Below are 12,934 nucleotides of genomic sequence, written 5' to 3' on the forward strand. Positions count from 1 at the left end.
TAAATATTATTTGTTTTTAATTCCGTTCCTTCTTTCTAACAATGTTTGACAATTTTTTAAAATAGATATCTGGACGTCATAACATTGTGACGTCATGACGACATTGCGCGAATGAATTTGTATAATTTGGTTTAAACCATTGAAAATATGTTTGTTTTACATGTAAGATTGAAAATATATTTTACTCGTGAACACCATGATTTTACTGCTGCGCCACTCATGAAAATATTGCATCATGATGTTCACTCGGTGAAATATATTTCGATCTTCCACAAAACAAACTTACTATCATCTATAAAACGTACGATAATGATATTATTGACTACAGATTTTCAAGTGCGATTTCAACTGCAAAATATGGATGGAGTTTTTGAGTCCTAAAGCATGTAGAGTGGAGTTTAAAGTGAAAAATTGGAGTGCGATTTTGAAGTTAAAATCAAAAGGTTTATTTTTATCACAATAGGTATAATGATAACATGACGAAGATCACAAAGAAGACGTTTTAGGAGAATGAAGATATTCTTTGATGTAGCGTTGATATAGCTCAGTAATAATTTCAATTATGTCACATTATATTATCAGTACAAAGCACATAAAACAACAAAAGAACATCTATTAGCAACAGCATAGGTCATTTTTTATTCAGGGATTTCTTTGAGCATAACAAATTGTTCTGAATAGAAATTTTGATTGCGGACTGAATGTAACAAATGCAAAATACATGTTTTATACCACGGGATGTAACTGACGCCAGAAATCTGGGAAAATGTCGCAGTACAACAACCAGGAGACAATGCAGTTTTTATCTTTAGCTTTAAGGTCATAATACTACGACAAAATTAATTTGACCTTCACATATACAAAACAGATATGGTGTTGTATTGCTTTATAAAGTTTTTCCAAAGAACGATACAAGAAATTAATAGTGTCCATTATATATCGTAAAGCAGACACAAACGTTGGAAATAGTGTCCATTATGTAATCATAAAGCAGACACACAAGTTGAAAATACTTAATTCTTTAAAAGTTAGTAGTTTTAGGATGTCCTTTTCGACACAACTGCTAGAACAGTCTTTTGTGTTGAGTTCAATTTATACTTCAAAAGATAGCCATCAAAGATTAAATATTTTCTTTTCCGACAGAGCTCAATGAATGCTTGAATTTTTTATTGTAAAAGCAACTTAACCTTTTTCGAATTTTCAGGTGCTGATACCTTTAAATGTCAATCACTCAACTGTCATTTGAAAAACATCATGGCTAACAGATGGATGTGTTTTTTCCAATCTCATATCATCAGTATGGAAGCAGTCTTGAGCTTTACAGGTGGAATTAAAACAGTTTGCTTGTTGTTCGTTGGAGGTGAAAGAATTTTATGCCGAAATCGATCTTACAGTAGCCTTTAAACCTCACCATGCTCACTGACAAGTAAAAATATGCGATATTTTAGTGGAAAACTGTCTAATTGCATAATCAATGATGAAATAATTAAGGCTCGTAGAAGATTTTTCTATGATGCGTATAGATTCAAATGTACTCGGATAAATTCATTGCAAATCGACAGGCACATGGTATATCTTCTATATCTAATTACAATCGGTACAGGCGTAAAAATGACAGTTAACGCATCAACAAAGTCAGTTTCTTCTAGAAGCACTGACATTAATTCACGCCATAGACAAATTAAAGGACCTGTGAAGTCTAATTCTAGTGTCATTAATGTTTGCAAAATTCTCTATTTTTACAGAAAGTTTTATTCGCAGAAAGGTGTTTACAAACACAAGCTAGAGGGAAAAAATATTAATGTACTGGAAATCTTGGCAATGAAGAAATCATTTCCAGTCAGCATTGACGTGATTGCCAAGAAAAAAAACCCCAAAAAACATTAATTACATGACATCCACTTTCGTTAATGATATTTTTGTATTTTGCAATGCAATTAAATATTTAGAGCATTCAACCAAACATCATTAGCTTAATGTTTTTAGCTAAATTTATTGCACATCCTCCTCCTTTTAGTGATTCTCATTGAAGCAAATCTTGTCAAATATTATCACGGCAACAATCACCCAAGCATTTAACATTGAATGACCGCTTTATTATTTTTTTTCATTTGTATCTTTGATGTTCGAAGAAGGCGCCATGTTTGATTAATTATAGCGATGCAGTTAGATATGGCCTGAACCTGCTGCAATGACGAGTAGTTCTAAAACAACGGCTGAGATTACTTTAGTTTTACAAAATTAAACAAGAAAATTTGTCTTTGTGGTAAGTTTTGTGTTTGTTTAAAGGTGTTGTTTCTTTAGATACTCTGGATACTTATATTTGCTCATGCATTTATAGAACACTGTCACTGAAATGCGGTATTTAAGTAGTCAAGAATATTTTTGTTACCAGCAGTCAGGTTCAAGGCAATGACATTTAAAATAGACTTTTAACAGTGTCTGGGTAAATGTTGGATATGTGCACCAACACTGTTCAAAGTACAGCCAGCAAGAATGATAGCCGGTAAATCATAGTGCGAAAGTCATTTCTTCGATTGACATGATATTGCAAGAATTTAAAAAATGCTAAATATAAAACCAGCATCTACAGTAAATATCTTTGCACTATTCCTACTGCAAAATCGACAAAAGCCACAAAAGTACAACCACAGCCATTGCTCATTGTATGGAGAGCATACCGAGGGGTGAATGCGACACAGTGCTAAGTGACATTTTTTGAAAAAAATCACTTTTTTTCATATATCAAGTGTTTATGACCTTGCCCATGTCCTGTAAAAATATCAAGATTATAACAAGTCATTAAATGAATTTATAACAAAATGGTCAAAAAGTGCTAAGTGAAAATGATATACCATTTGAATGCGACACAGTGCTAAGTGCCTTACGTCACTTGGCGCTTTTTCGCACCGAACTATATCAAGTTTGCACCCAGTATATGTACCAAGTGACAAATATTTTTCAATAATTTTACCATTTAGTTTTTTTTTCTTTAAGTATGATATCATCATCAGTATCTGGTATAAAGGATTATTTTATTTTTTTGACGAACAGTTGATTTTTATTCTTCTTTTTTTCACTTAGTACTTTTCACAGTAAACATGTGGCTGTAAACCAAGTATTGTTTACTGTGAAAAAGTGCTAAGTGACAGAATGCATTTAAAGTTCTTCAGATGAAATTGTCTGATTTTTTTTTATTTCAAACATTTGTCTCAAGATTTTTGATCTAAATGAGGACAGGGAAAAGTATACATTAGTGAAATATACTTATTTGAACTAAGAAAGTATTTCTATATGTACAACTGCACTAGTTCTGACTAACGTGTTGAAAATCTTGCCTCTTGGGTCAGTTGTACAAGTGGAATTAACTACCCCTGATCCAAGCAGTATACTCGGTTGCAACAGCTAAGGGAGAATCTGATCCCACGATGCCTGCCAAATACAATGACCTTATTTTTATTTCAGTAGCATGTCATGTGTTTTATGTGCTGCTATCACACAAAACAAAAAGTACTTAACTACATAGTAATATATGAATACTAAGAACAATTGTGTAATTTAGCACACAACTAATATGCGGAAACTGACAAATCATCATATTTTATTTTCCTTTTGTAAATTAATTATTTATATTATATACAAATGAGTTCTGCAATAAACCCTACAAAAGTACCATTTATTCATAAAATACGGGCGTATTTCGGTTATGATAATTTCCCGCACGGTTATCGTTTTGAGTGGACGTATTTTATTTTACTTTCATATGTTAATTATTTATGATATATATGATTGAATTATAAAAAAAAAACTTCAGAAATACCTCTAATTAAAAAGACACTGGTGTATTCCAGTTATGGAAAGTGTATTCCGGTTTTTAGGTGGATTCCGGTTTAATGTGTGACCGATCGGCAAGTTATGACTGTTTGTACAGTTGTACAGTTCTTGTTTAATGTGAATCACAGTATATAAAGTTGTACTGTAGCATTTTCATAGTATATGACTGAATCACAAGAATATACGAATAAGTTCATCTTGGCCTGGAATTTAGATTGATTGCTCATCTTTTTGTCATTTCACAGTTAACTTAAACCTTGTCAGGTGTCTTTTGAAATTTCTTAACCACATTTTCTGTATGTCTGCAGTAACAGTGAATGAATGCATATATCGGAGCTTCTGGTGATTACTGTTCTGGATAAGAAAAACATAGGTTTTTTAGGAAAATCTGTGTACTTTTTAAGTATTCATAAATTTACTCATATATTGTTATGAGTTTTTAGATTACAAACAGTACAGTATAATACAACTTTTACATCAGTAGTGTTCAATGACATTTAACACAGCCATTACAGTAACTGCTATAATGATGAAACTGAAATGACTGCATGACCATGGCTTTCAGAAAATTATTAGGAACACATGTATCTTATCTTATTGTTGGTTAACTGCCGTGTATAATTATAGTGATATCTGGAGAATTTCATAGAACATGTAATGAAATCTTTGGAATCAAAGTTTAATGATCTTGAAAAGGTTCAGTGTCACCTAAAGTGACTGTTGATTAATGCCAGCATGCCACAGGGAATTTGATTGACAATTCCACACTGAAAATGAAGCCATATCTCTGGAAACTGTTTCATATTTGTAACCAAAAAAACCCTCAAAATCATTAATATACTTGAAGAAACATCTAAACTTAATATTAAAGTGGAATATATCTATGTTACACAATGACAGTCTGATTTGTAATGTATGTTATTAGTATGCATGTCCTGCACTGCACAGAAATGGCAATGTGGAGTAGATTGACATTAACTCCTTATGTGTAAGTCACACTACACCGTATAGCGTTAACGGACGCCAAATGTATATAAAAACTGTGACAGAAAGTTATCCGTTGACGAAAGGCATTCCCCGCTGCTGCTCGATGCTCTCGATATCGGTGTTCTGGGCGCATAAAACACACAATGACCGCAAGATTTACGCATATATACAGGACGAACAATGTTCAATTAACGGATATCACCTTACTAATAACAGACTTGTACCGTGTAAAACAAAAGCGCAACGCATGAGAAACTGACAAAACGTTCTTGTCAGTTTACGTCCGTTGAACATACGTTACATCCGTTGCATCATTCGGCAGTGGTCCAGCCGTGAATCAGGTCCACCGGACAAGAACGAATGTAAGCCTGACAAGAACGAGTGCGAACCGGTCAAGATCAGAATAGGGAACGCACGAGTAACGAACAAAACGCATATCAGCGTATTGCTACCGTACATCTAACGGACAACTTTGTCCGGTGGTGTATGTTCTAAATTTTGAACATGCTCAAAACCTTCCACTGGATGGAACGAATTTCGCAGAAAAGGGAGTGCAGGTGCCGCATGAGAAACGGAAAAGAAACACATGTGAATGGACACGAACGGATTGGAAATTTTGTTATACGTTAAACGGCCGTTAACGCTATACGGTGTAGTGTAACTGAGACTAACTCTTATAATAGATTATTTAGTCAGGTTAAGTTATTTAATTATACTGTTTTGAGAGGCTAGATCTTGAAACAAGCTTTCCAACTTGTATGTATATTTCTCAATAATTAAAGTATTGAAGCTTCATTGGGCAAAAAATAAATTGAAACACTGTTTTCTGTACTCAACATTAATCTAAGTACAGAATAGGAAAATGCATGATGATTTCAACTTTATTTATTGTAAACAGTTTTTTTACAGAAAAAAAAAACATTTTGCTATTGAGAGAGAACTGTTTTACTGAATCAAAGCATTATACTGAACAATACCAGCTGTCCAAAATTTGTAAATATTTCTAGAAATATTTAATTCTAGTGATACAGTAATTAAAAAATAATTTACACCAAAGCAGTGTTTTAACATTATTTATGCATGATAGGTGGTTATACATCAGATGTAATAACATCACAAGGGCGCAGCTCGAGTGAAATTATTTCGAACGAATATTACTGCCAGATTGTATAAATAATTTTGCCATAGAAAATTTCCTTTCTAATATGTCATTGTCGTAAAATTTAGATCAATATTATGGAACTGTTTCCTTGTGTTACATACACAGTGTATGCATGGCGTGTCATCACGCTACTTTGTTTATACACACCAGGACTGGAAATGGTAATACGTCTTGCGGAAGAATTCAATTTGGGCGAAAATGATGGCAAATTGTTCTGTAAAGCGAATATACCAGATTAGTATGTGCGTAAATTAATCTAGACAGTTGTGCAGTGTTACATTTCATTTTAAAAATGCTATTAGGTAAAATACTGAATCAAATTTGAAAGCACTAAATGGTGCTAAATATCATGTCGACATGATGTTAACATAATAACATTGTGATGAATAATGCATTGCTAGTCATATTAGAATGCATGAATTTTTAACTCTGAGGAAAACATCATGTCTGAAATACAGTTTTTATAATTCTCTTAAAACTGATACACTAACTAAGCCAAAGAATATAATTTATAAAGATACATTGTGATTGGCTAGCCATTTTTGTTCAGTGTAATTGTGAGTCTGAGAAATTACTAAGTTTAAAAGCTTTAAATAAATAAAATGGAAAACAATTATGTGTTGTTTCTTAGTGTGATAAATATTTTCATGTATTATTGAAATGATTATCAGCAGATAAAGCAGTTTCATTCGTTATGCTAGTATGCTCTCTACAGTGAACACTACTTTTGATTACTGTGAAAGAAATTAAAGGGCCCACTTCTTGTGTCCAGCCATCAAACACCATCTTGTTTTAATAGATACATGAAAAATATTTCCTTTTAAAGAAAAATAAGCTCAAAAGCAAAAACTTTGGATGACCTATACATTGTAAAGGCTTACTTATAATGTCACTTAGACTCTTTTCGAAGTCACAAAGTTTTATAATAGTAAACAAAAATGACTGCGAAAAAGTTTTAAGTGACATGGTTTTAGTAAGGTTCATTTTATTCAATGATTTCAACCACTACAAAAAAACTGGGTACAAAAAGATGAATTTTATGTCCCTTTAATAATAAAATATAAAATCACTTAGAATTTTGTCGCACTTACCTTTTTGCAAATTTGTATCTATTTGGAGTGCGAAAAAGTTCTAAGTGACATTTTAATTAAAATTTCTTTTCTGTCAGACATTTCTTTAAAAATTCCACTAGGTTTAAAAAAATAAAGTTGTTTTTAATCAGATTTAAAAATATTACAACAGCTGTCAGAATTATAAAGCAACTGGAATGTTTTTTCCTTCTCCTGTAAAATTTCATGAAATGCACTTAGCACTTTGTCGCATTCACCCCTCGATACAGTCATGCATCGTAATTTTTCAAAACATTAGCGATATATGAGTACGTCACTTCGTACCAGGTCTGTTTAGGCTGTACTATCAATTACAGAAAGACAACGGTCCCAATGCAGTGTTACGAAACTCATCGAAATATGGCGGGTACTAAACTTTAAGACAACAAATCACAGATAAGACTGGGTACATTACATTACATAAGAAAAAAGTGTATACTGGTAAGAAATATTTAAGTTTTCTATTTAATCGTTAGTTCCAGAGGAATATTCTATTACGTTTTCAGTGACTAGTCATTTATTTAACAAAAATGATTTCGTCCTTTTATAAACAGGTTGCATTTAAGGAGGTAGGTTACCTTAATATTTGTATGTGCGCATGTCCAACCGGAAGCTAACGTGACGATTTACGACGACGTTTACGACAGACTAAATGTGTTTGTATATTCATTCTTCTGAAAACAAATCATGAACTTGTCTCCGATCTGATGCTGAATGGTTTAATTATGCAGATATAATGAATATATTGCCGCAGAAACGCTTCAAAACAATGTTGCCTTAAAATTACGTCATTGACGTCATGACGTTACGCGTCAGTTACCGTGCAAAATCAATAGCTTTTATTTTGAAAGATCGTAATTCTGTGCATTTACTTGAACTATTTTTGAAACAGCCATTATTTGCTGAAATATTTTTTATGAGTGTTTCGCTCTGAATAATGATCAATAGTTTGCTTCTTTTATGTAGTTATATTGAAATGTTATGCGGAATGTAAGAAAATGGATGATGGTAACTGATGTTATTGGGAATATAGCTGGGTGAAAGGTTACTTATTACGGCCATTTTCAAATAGAAATTGGGCAGTTTGATCTGCAATGCCTTTTTTCAGTTTCCATTGATAATTTATTACTGATATACTAAAACTTAGCTCTAAACCTGTTAAAATTTCAGTAGAAAATTGTGGTTTCCTGAATTAAATTGATGTTACCATGGAAACGAAGCCCGTGACCAATATATCTAAATGTAAAATTCAAAAGCGTTGACACTGATCTATTTAAGTAACACAGCTTCGGCTTTTTGTTTGCATTCAACAATATCCATGAGAAAAATAGCAGCATGCAGGCTGATTTTTCCATACAAAATGTCAGACGAGGGGTACTGCTGTAAGTACTTTAAGCTGTGAAATTTGTTAAAATAAAATGCAAATAACACAAAAATATTACGTTATAAATAAGATGGTTTAAAGCTACATTAACACGAAAGATAAGTTCATTTAATATCTTTATAAGAAATTACGATAAAAAGCAAGATATAAGCTATTTTAAACATCTCTGTTGCCATGGTTACTTTAAACGTTAAGAAAAATAGGGTACCATGTAAAGTGTTTGGTACTTTGCTAATAATATTACCCAAATAATCCATGTTGATCATTAACAGAATGGCACTGAAGCCGTCGTAAAACCCTTGTTCATACATAGTTGTTTAAAAATGAGAGAAAATGCGTTACCATGGAAACACGAGCCCCGAGAAATATACATTTTAAGCTTATAAAAGAAAGCTAACGCGCATACTAGTAAAATTATCAATTATTCAGACTTCTACGGATAACAATGAAATCAAAATACACTGAAAAGTGTTAAATATCCGTATTTTCCTTCTTCTTTCAATTTACAATACCTTTGGAGGGTCATGTACTTCAAACCTGGATAAAATTTGTAAGATAATTTATAAGGGACAGAGAGAAACGAAATTGAGATTGTAGCAGTTAAAATATTAAGTTACACGAAATACAAAAAAATTGCTGCAGTTCAACTAATTTGAATTTACACTGGTAACAAGGTAACTTACCTCCTTAAGGAAAAGATTCATTTTCTTATACATTGGTTTATATGTAGCACTTTTTCCAGCTTCCTTACAGTAACAACTACATCAAAAGACGGCATTGTCTTCATGAGAAATTTAAATCAATGAGAGCAGGTAAAGGTAAACAAGAAGTTAGGCCAATTTCACCGTACAAACGACCCGAGATGCATAATGCGTTTCCTGAAACAAACGTTATCTTTATGTAGCGTTAAAAGTAATTACAACGAAAAGAAAAAAAATGAAATATTTCAGATGAAGCATTACAGTACGAATTCTTTTACAAATGATAAGATAGTCGAGCAAAATTGGGTGATATTTTAAATATATTTTAATGCAAGAAGAAAAGTTACTTGTTCTCGAAGTTGAACCTTTTTTGTTGCACAAAATAATGATTAATATCTACTGGTTGTTACTTAAATGACCCGTACCTTGAAATGTTGTTATTTCTAGAAACATTAACCTAAACTATTGATTTTCGGAATTACCGCTACTGTCAGATAGGCTATTAAACTCACATACATATGTCTCAGTTGTATGGACATTTGATCATTCTAAATCAAGAGAAAATTACAATAGTAGGACAAAAAGAGAAACATCCACGTTTGTTTGTTATATACACACGTACAGGTAAACAGGACACCTATATGAACTGCTATTGACAACATTAAACGATGTAAAAATTCCTAAGATGTTGTTGTAACTCGGTCTGTTCTATATCTACTCGTCACGTATGAAATTCCTTTATTTTGTATTTGTTAATAAACTCTTGCGAAGACGATCTGAGTGCATGAGTGGTCCAATATCTATAAAAACGTGTTTAACCTTTTCTTAAACTTTCTTAACAATTCAGTCAACATTTTCTTATTATATTTTTATATATTGTTGTTGAACAAAATAAACGAATACGAACAGTTTCTGTCAATCAATCAGAACGAATCAATTATTAAGTTGTTTGTTAGATTGGAGTCACACAAACAAACATCAGTTTATTCTCTCTATCAGTGTAAAATAAGTAAATGATAAAAGATAGCAGGAGTGATTGCTTGCAATACAATCAAGTTTTAACAGATTATCAAAGTTTACACAAGAAAATTGATGATATTTTCTTGCATACAATTTTATCGAAGAATGTTACACAGTATATGAGAAAATAGCACTCCTTGTAATTACTATCTATAGTCAGTTCATTGACATCTGTTTACGAGGCCTTCGAAAATGTTCCGTCATTCATACTAATATGATATACACATGTAATATCAAATGCACCAAATACAGGAAAGGAAACCGTTGTCTCTTAATTTCCCTGCGATTTAATAATCTTTATACAGACACATACAGTAATTAGGATGGTTTGTCAGACAATGGGGTTAGTTAGGCTAATACTTCATCAAATTATTACTTATACGTGCCTATTCCAAACGTACTGACATCATTTTAAGGTAACATATCTTGGTTAAGTCGTAAAATAAATAGTTTTAGAAGGCACATCATTTAAATTATTTTAGTTATATCCTTACAATATTGTTTCAAATATTTTGTATTACGGAAATGAAAAGGCATTGCTGTTTGTGTCCAGTAAAGTTGCAGTAAACTGTGTTGTGAAGGAGAAATAAAGTAAATGATAGCATTAAGAAAATTATCTCTGTCTATGATAACGAACATCAAACGATCACATTTACGAGTCAAAACGTTCTCATAAAACACCATTACAGCCAAACATTTTTCAAAACACAATGCAGCTTTTCATTACTTAATTATGTTTCTTTGTGTTCACATGAATACATTTGTTACTTGCTAGTCCATTGTGTGAAATTGTAGCTTTATACATTTTGAAACTTCTGATTTCCCTAGAAAAGATAGGTAAAGTAAGATCTGTATACAGTGGAGACTTTGGTCAACCACTTGTTCCCGTCCTGTTACTTGTTTCATCTAATTACACCATTTGAAATATTAAAGATAGTGTAGCGAAATATCTTGCTCTAAATGTAGAATAATGCTTTTTACTAATTAAAGGTTTGGTGTCTAATTAACAGGAAATATATGTTTCATAGTAATTAATATGTAAATAACATTTACGTCAACAGTATACCGAAGTCAATTTTAACATTGATTAGGGTTGACATTTTAAGTTGTTTTTCTAATTTGCTTCTAAGTTTTATGCATGCGTACTGGTAGACATAGCTGGCTGTTTTCAGTGTTTGAAGGCCTGTCTCCAGGTGAACTTCACAGTTATCAATACTTTTAGGAGGCGTGTCTCAAGGCGAGTATCACAATGCAGTTTTAAGAGATGGCAGCGCCTGAAATATTATAGATAAAGTTAAAGTTGATATTTTATACCTTCTGCTAAGATCCTTCTATTGTATATTATAGTTTACTGCGTGGCTGATTGAGGATATAACTTTGTAAAACTTCAGGTGCATCAGTCAGTGTTTATGTTTAATTACCGTTCATCCGCCCTTTCAGACACAATGAAGCATAGAAATGCCACGTAGAGTATAAACCGCAATTCAGTTGCATTTTACACTACTGTACATTTATTATTACAATTAAAATAAATATTGCTAGGAAATTATTGACAAAGTCGCCGTGTGACCTAAATTGTGTCGGACTGACCCTTACCCTTCACAACCCCCTAGAGAAGAATATATTGACTTACATTGTCTTTTTTAAAATTTTATATTCGATTCCATTTACCAAACAATGCAACTGAATTCTACATTATGATTTTATTTACAGTAAACAGGAGCCAGCATTTTTTAGATTTTGTTCTGTTCGCGTGATGAGGCAAAGAACATAGAAATGTTTTAAGACATAAATTAGTAGTACGCATTTCTATTGGAATTCTTTGATTAGTCCCATATATTAACAATAATAATACATGACAACATGTTTTCATTGATTGCGTGCATTAACCCTTACCCTGCTAAATTTCTAAAATGGACTGGTCCATCATTCAATTTGGGCAATACCATTTAATATTCGAAGGGGTGTTCACTGAAAATTTACTGACTGAATAGCGAACAGTGCAGACCATGATCAGACTGCACGGATGTGCAGGCTGATCTTGGTCTGCACTGGTCGCATAGGCAGAATCACGTGCCGCCAGCAGGCTAAGGGTTAAGAATATACTAGAATTGTCTTTCAATATGGGTGCTATTTTTGTTTCGGCTTGGTGTGAATCAATGGCTAAGAACCTGTGTGTCATTATGCTTTTAGAAAACGACTTATGTTAACTTTCATATCGTTTCAGAAACGCACAAAACAACAGAGCGGCAAATGATGCCCAACGTGCTTGTCATCATACGCAGTATATAGAAAATTACAGTGGTACAATCTATAATTGAAAATGTTTTTACAGACATATATTTTGTATGTTTCTGCCTCAAGAAAGGTTGTGTAGCAGATTTGTCAAAAACGCCTGGCAGGTACATTTTTCATAGCTGTTAAGTGTTGTCCTTACTTCATTTTTTCATCTGTTTCGATTTTGTTTTATTTTGCCAGAGTATACATCTCATTAGTTCTAAGGGTGGCTGATCTGTTCTGGGTGGTTAGCGCATTTGAACGCCATTGAAGTATCAGTTGATGGAATTCAAAATATTTATTGCTACTTCTTAACATCAGTTAAGGCAATGCATTCCATAGCTTTCCTAATCATTCAAGTGACACTTCTTTAATACCATCAGTTATTGTGAGTATTGTGTATGTAATTTTAATGAAACGTTCTCATATTTATCTCCTGAGTAAATATCCCAGTAAATAA

This window comes from Mercenaria mercenaria, chromosome 5 (assembly GCF_021730395.1).
Source record: "Mercenaria mercenaria strain notata chromosome 5, MADL_Memer_1, whole genome shotgun sequence".
Lineage (NCBI taxonomy): Eukaryota > Metazoa > Mollusca > Bivalvia > Venerida > Veneridae > Mercenaria > Mercenaria mercenaria.